This window comes from Octodon degus, unplaced genomic scaffold, assembly GCF_000260255.1.
Source record: "Octodon degus isolate 3935 unplaced genomic scaffold, OctDeg1.0 scaffold00073, whole genome shotgun sequence".
In the NCBI taxonomy this organism is placed as follows: Eukaryota; Metazoa; Chordata; class Mammalia; order Rodentia; family Octodontidae; genus Octodon; species Octodon degus.
In genome coordinates, this window is record NW_004524649.1 from 3,001,421 (window position 1) to 3,008,919 (window position 7,499).

The 7,499-nt window shown below is 49.2% G+C and overlaps 1 pseudogene; it reads right to left on the reverse strand.

The window, feature by feature from the left end:
• Positions 1–3,625: 3,625 nt before the first annotated feature.
• Positions 3,626–5,874, reverse strand: LOC101560353 (annotated as a pseudogene).
• Between the last annotated feature and the right edge of the window lie 1,625 nt (positions 5,875–7,499).

Consider the following 7,499-nt stretch of genomic DNA (forward strand, 5'->3'; position numbering starts at 1 on the left):
TCTGGCTTAGGTCTGGCTGCTGTGCTCAGCTCCTTCCTGCTGCGGACCTGGGCTGGGACTGGGTCTGGGCGTTCCCGGAAGTCGGCAGCAATTCCTACTCTTCGGGAGGGGTGGGGACGTAGGGCAGAGTGGTGTGGGGTGGCCCGAGGGGATGGGAGAGGGTCCGGCCCACGCTGCGCCTGGGCTTGGACTGGTCCCGCCGGCGCAGGGTAGCAGGAAACTCTCTGCACACTCACCGGACCTGTGCTAGGACTCTGTTTCTTGCAATATTTTCTTCAGATGTGGTTTCCTCCCTATTTTTCTCTAGTTGATTCTTTACTTCAGATGCTATCAGTTTAGAGAATTCTTTTCTTATTTCAGAAACGAATTCCTCTCTGAGTTCCTCTATAACTTTCTGCTGTTGCTTATTTATTATAAATGCCATTAGTTCATACATTTGAGCTGAGGTAGTAGAAAAGAATTTGCTCTCAGTGCCTCTATAACTTTGTGCTGTTGCTTACTTATTATCAACGCTATTTTTCACACATTTGAGCTGAACTAGTGTCCTCTACACTTGTTCTGGGTAGGCATTGTGTTTCCTCCATATGTTTCTTTATTTGATTCTTTACTGAAGATGCTATTAATTCAGGGACAGCTTTTCTTCATTTCCAATCTGAGTTCCTCTATACCTCTCTGCAGTTGTTTCTTTATTTCAAAAGCTGTTGATTTATTGATTTCAGCTGTGTGATTCCCAATTTGTTCTGTGTTAGTGTCCTCTGCACCTGTTATGGGTTGGTTTGGCATTTCAGATTGCATTTTCTCCCCCTCATCATTTTGTGTAGCACTGTCTTCTGACCTTTGTTGTAGAGTTTTGGTGCAGTTATAACATTAGCACCTACTGAAATTCAGGTGCAGATCTACAAATTTGGATTTATCCTGCTGTGCTTGGCTTTGGTTCGGCTGCTGTGCTCAGCTCCTTCCTGCTGCAATCCTTGAGAGTGAACCTGTACTGCCCCTCTGGGAAGATGTTCTGCTCCTTTAGAGCTGGGTGGCTTTGTCCCTACTCTCTCTGCAGGGATTAAAGCTGCAAGGTTTCAACTCAGGGGTGTATACCAAACCTGAACTGAATCTGGAGGGACAAGGTAGAGTAGGGGGGAGAGGAAGCTCTCCCAAACACAAAGTGGGCCTGGGATAGGACTGGATCTGGGGTTTCCCAGAACGCTTCCTAAATTCTCACTAGGTGGGGGTGGAGGGGGCTGATGTGGAGGAGTGGGTGTGTCCCAAGGGGATGGAAGAGTGTCTCATCCACCAGTGCCTGGGCTGGAACAGGTAGATCCCCTCGGCGCAGTGTAGCAGGAGGCTCTCACACATAATCACTGGGCCTGGGCTAGGACTGGATCTGGGGGTTGCCAGCACATGGCAGAAATTCTCACTGTGTGGGCAGTGCGGAGGGGATGGTGCGAAGTGGTGGGTGGAGGTCCCAATGTGGTGGAAGAGGGTCTCACCCGCACTGCACCTGGGGTGGGACCGGCAGGTCCCTCCTGTGCAGGGTAACCTGAAGCTCTCGCACACACTTGTGGTTGTCTTATTTGTATCCTTCTTCTTCTTCTTCTTCTTTCCTGCATAATGAACTCGGGCTCTTTGCTTGCCAGGGAAGTGCTTATTGTACTTGGAAATCTCCCTGACCCCTTTATCATTATTCGGAAATTGTAGATCTCAAGTACAAAATCACATGATTATACTATGGGCCATATATTCTAAATCTTGCTTTAAATGTGAAAATCTAGGTGGATGTGATAAAAAATCTTTTAGAGTTGGTTCCTCTAATTATGGCTTATTTGCTTTTATGTCAATTGCATGACAGTCCTGAAATGTATGAAACTTCTGAAGGAGAGAGAGGGAGAAAACCCCATGACATACTAGTTCCCAGTCCAGGATCAACATTGCCTGTGATAGCAGACATTATTTTTCTTGTGTCCCTAATTGTGTTAGCCTGATTGGATATGGCTAAACATGGTGCCATTAGTGGCCACATTGGGAAGCAACTCTATTCTACTTAAGACTGGCAAGTGTGGCCTGTCTGTATTCCTCAGGTTCTGTCTTCTAGCTGACAACCTGAAGAGCACTTTGGGGAGATAGGTCATGCACTGTAAGGTGGGTGGACTCTGACATGGACCTTCCTTGTTCAGAGATAATTTCAGGATGTGCAGCCCTGCTGCATGCATGGACACTGCTGCAGCTGACCTTTAGGGTGCTGAGCACTGAGGACCCAGGCTAAGGTGCTTGGTACCTGCTCATTACCAGTCGGATCTTTTTTCTGCTCTGGGAGAGTGTGGAACTTTAACGCCATTTTTGCCATGAACCATAGCTTTTCCCTCAGGTTATAGATGCCTTTGTGTTTAACAGAAGAACACAGATTGACTGTGATTTTTGTCATTGTTACTGTAAGTTCAGGGTCAGAACTCATCTTATATCTGCATTGAGCCTCTTTGTCATTTAGGATCTGGGTGGAAAGAGTTGGTCATCCCTGTATTCTCCTGCTCTCATCTTCAAAGCTCTGGAACAGGTGAGAGGTTGATAGGGACTGTCAGCTCCTCTTGGAGACCTGTAGCCCCTGTTCTAGACCTGTGACATCCTAGATTGCAGCATGAGGTATCCCCAGGTACTGAGACCCAAGGGACACAAAGTCCTCTTCTGTTAATGAAACCATTTTTCCATCACTGAGATTCGAGATCGATGACAAGATGAAGAGATACTGAACAAGTACACCCCAGCCACAAACCAGTCCTTGATAGTGGCGTCCCATCTGTTTAGAGGGTTGAATCGAACCTCTACATCAAAGTGACCTCTCCAGCCACCTAAGCTTGATCCATTTCTGTCTCCTTAGCTTTAGAGTCCATGGACAAGTTGCTCAGATGTCTGCCCATTCATCAGGAAATCTCACCACACATGTCAAGATTTCCCACAATCCCACAGGTCTCTGAGGCCTAGACCCTCTGGGCCCCAGGACTCTGCATAAGGCAGACTCAACCTGAAGCAAATAAAAGCCCAGCAAAAGCCGCAATAGACCCAAGGACAGAACTAGGCCATGGCCCTTGTTAAGACAGACACTGAGTTTGTGTGAGGCAGGCACCCTGGCATGTAAGAGCACCATCTCCAACCCTGGTTCTCAGAGCAGATCTTACATCTTGCACATACCTGCAGAGAGTGGACAGGAGGGCCTACCCCAAGGGAAGGACTCAAGGTGAGAGTTAGGGGACTCAGTGTGCATGACTTGACCATATCTCAGGTGCATGACAATGACCTTTAAGACTGAGTGACAGCCAGATGGAATCCAACTGTGCAGAAAGGTCTGCCCACCCTTCTGCCACACCCAGAGACCACACCACAGGGGATCTGGTGCAGGATTTTATTGAACAAGGCAGGTGCGGCCGAGTGTGCATAACACAGGTAAGGTTCAGAAGCACAGGGGAAAGGAAGAGGGGACAGATCCTGGGTGTCCACATTAACTGGAGGAAGCCACTGACATGGAGCCCAGATGCAGTGCAATGAGGATACTACATCAGGGCTGAGATCCACCACAAATTTGGGAACAATTCAGAGGATATATTTAAGCACTGTTGTAGTGGCCTTTCCAAACAGAACCTCAGATAGTGTGACATCTGAACTTTATCAGGGACAAGGAGCCTTCCCATGGTACAGAGTTGACCACAAAGGAGCAGAGCTGCATCTGCAAAGGAAGAGAGATAGAAGGTGAGTGCCACTACAAGACAGAAGAATGAGTCCTGCCACATTCATCAGAGAGGAGTGTGTGTGTGTGTGTGTGTGTGTGTGTGTGTGTGTGTGTTTGTACAGTCTCCTCAGGACTCTTTCTCCAGCTCAGGGTCCCAGGTAGTCATACTCCAGGACCCAATGGATGAGTCCTGCAGGTCCAGGAGCCCATGAAACACAAGCAGGACAGGTGCTGCAGGTCTTAGGACCTTCACTTTAGCCCAAAGAATTACCAAGTAGTACCCCGGCCCATATGAGCAATGTGATCCTGATATAAGTGGGGTATATAGGGAGACAGCGACTTAGCACCCATGGCAAAATCTCTAGGTACCTGATATTGGAAAGTTTGAGGCTGAGGGCAGCATGTGGGTCTCAGTCCTCCCAGATCAGAACTGCTGAGCTGGGCTCTGGGTGGGATGAGGTTGGGACTACCTGAGACATCTCCCTTCTCAGCTAACCTGCTGCCACTCCCATCACTTCTTTGAAAAGGAAGACCAGAAGGACAAAGTTAGCATCCCCACACAACATGTGTTATGGCCTCACTGAGCACCCAAGTCAACAGTGTCCACAGTGCTTCTCTGTTATCCTCTCATACTGTTGAATAAGCACAAGCACGCACGTGCACGCACACACACACACACACACACACACGAATGCAACCATGCACAACCTCATACACACGCACACACAGGCATACTTCCCCACTATTTGCTTTTACCCTGCCCAATTCAAACTCATACCGGCTCATCAGTGAGTGGACAGTCATCCTGGGAGGACTGGTCCTTTGCACATGTGGTTCTGCCAATCTCCAAATCCAAGTAGTAGTTCATGCCAGCCACCACCTAGAAAGGAAGAGCAGGGCTTTCTCAGGGCTTCATCCTCCACTGTCACAGTTACTGGCTATGCTGAACTCTGTGTTTGCCAGGACTCAAGACAAACCCATGCCAGCAGACTTGCCTCCAGGTTTTTCTGTAGAATGATCCCATCCTTCATTCAACCTGTTCCCATCCAAGCAGGTACAAAGGGGAGTCTCATGTCACAAAGGAAGACTGAAAGAGGAACTTGGCAAAGAGGAGCCCAGGTTGGACCCTTTGAACTGGACCCCTGAAAGGGAGGCTTATTTCAGTGCAGTCTAGGGCACTGAGTCAACAATTCCTGTCCAGGCTGTAGGGTGGCCCCGCCTCATCAGGATCTGAGCCTAAAAGGATGATTATCCAGGAGACCTGTGACCTGAGGATTAAGCACAGCTGAGCCCTATGAGTCTCACAAAATTACACACAGCACACACATTATGGGAAGCATGGAGTAGATGCTCATAATGAAGCATGACCACACAAAAGATAGGCACAGAATCCAGGAAACACTCTTTGGCTGCACTTGCTTTGCAGACTTGAGGTGTTGTCAGAGCTGGGAGCTGAATGACAGCATGTAAAGGTTGGAGAGGAGGGAACAAGGACAGAATCCTGGTAGCTGCTCTGTGCTCACTTGGTTCACGGTTTCCTCAGATCCTGGACAGGGTGTGGTCAGGATTAGCCAGTGAACCCCTGGCCCTTGCTTGGCAACTTGCTGCTCTGCGTGTTGGGGTTGGAATGGGATCTGATAAGACATGTCACAGGCTGTGCCTGCCAGGACCCAACCCAGGATTCCTCTGCTGTGATTTCTGGTCATGCTCACTATGGACTTCCCAGACACAGCCACTGCAAGGGTTGACCTTGAGGGACAGGCACAGGATCATCTATGTGAATGAGGTCTCCTCAACATGTGCGGGCAGCACAGCCTGTATAAGGACAGAGGGGCTCGCAGCTGAGGAAAGAAGCCAGGTTTGTGTGTTCACGGACAGCACTTCCTACACAGCCATGCTCAGCATGGGTTACCACTCACCTGCTGCTGGGCACGCACCACCTGCACCAGGCGACTCAGGTTCAGGTCATTGTTGTTCTTGTTGTACTCATGGAGGGCAAAGTTCACAGCCTGCTGCACACCTTCATCACTAGCATCAACGTCTTCCCAGCCACCAAGAATGGGAGACCTCTTATGATGGAACTTAAAGGCCTTGTGGGTCATGCCCAGATCCAAGACCACTGCAGTGAGGAACAGCAAAGAGACATGCAGTGATGAGGCCATGTCCGGAGGACTGGAAGCAGGAGCTGTAGGATGCAGAGGGCAGTGATACAGAGGCTATGATCCTCAACTAGGCAGCCCTGATTTATAGTGTTATGCCGCAGCTCCTCCCTCCCTCTCAGCCTCTGTTCCAGGAACTCCTTTGCAGTTTGCTCCTCCCCTCTTTTGTCCCCTCCATTGCTGGCATCTGCCCCTTTGTCCTGTCCTTTACTATGGGGCCTCCTACCACCTCCTCCTCTGTACCACGTGACAGTACTGTTCCTTTAAACAACTTCCTTGACCTCTTCATATGCTCCTCCAACCTAAGACTTCTTATTCTCCAGTACTTCCTGGTCCCCTACTTGTGTCTCTCTGAGCCACATTTCTGCAAGAAAGGGTCAATATAGATTTCTCAGGGTGCACTGAGGATGAGGATCTCCACAGTCTTGGGCTATAAGACCTAGGGTTAGGAAGGTGATTCCAGACGTTGCAAGGATCACATCCTGCTTTTTCCTTGGCAGCTTCTCTGACAAGCAGGGTGACTCTCCTTTACTTGAGAAATGACAGTGGTTCTCCTCTAGGACTCATGGTGACTCAGTCAATCAGCCAATCAAGAAATCTCCCAAGTATTACTCCCAGCCTGGTGGTCCAGTTCAGAGATGTACACAGGTGGCAAAGCATCAAGTTGACTCCTAGTGGGAACCTCACATAGGAGGGACGCCAGCTTCTGGTGTACCAACAAGGGAGTAAAAATGACAGGTGTGATTATTTTAACGAGTGTGTGTGTGTGTGTGTGTGTGTGTGTGTGCGGTCTTTGAAATCAGGGAGTTTGTGACCTGCAAGATAGGTGTTCATGGGGATTGTGCCCATTTCTAGCCCCCGTACTCTGTGTGATTGTGGCTTAACCCCAACTTCAGGGAAAGAATTCAGGGACTTGAGAAAACCCTTCAGATTAGAAAAGCTCAGGGTCTGTGTAGGAAGGTGAGGAAGCTCTGTGGTCAGAGATCTGGGTACCTTCTTCTCCACCTCCACACTGTTTTTTTCAGTTACCCAGGTAAATGATGCTAGGGTGAGGGACACTGGCTTCCTCAGGCCCTTACTGGGCACTCAGCAGTACTAAATGGGAGTGCAGTGTGGTGTGCACCAGAACACAGTCTCGCTCTGGACTTTCCTGGGATGGGAGGAGGGCCCACAGGAATCAGCAGCAGCATAGCACCGGAGCCCTTCACCATGATGTCAGAGTCCCAGCAGCCTGCTGTGATAGCAGTAGTGAGTGATTCGATAACTCATTTGAGACCTTGAACAAGAATGCTCTGCTGCACAGCAGATTCCCAATGTAGTTAATGTGATATCATGCTAGCACATAAGACATCTGGGATTTCATTGTAGAGAGAAGGAAGCAGGATGTTGCTCCACAGCATCAGGCCTGGCTGCTGTCTGCTTAGGAGCTAAGGTAGCTCATCAGGTGAAGAGGACTCTATGCTTCTTCACCACACTAATCATCCTAGAGCCTGAAAGAGCACTGTGCTGGTTGAGTCTGGGAGGAAAACAGGAAGGCCTATCAAAAGGGCAAGGAGAACACATGCTTCCAGGTCCATGTTGGTTCAAACGTTTTCTCCTGTGCCCTTGTTTCCAGTCTCTCATTGTGG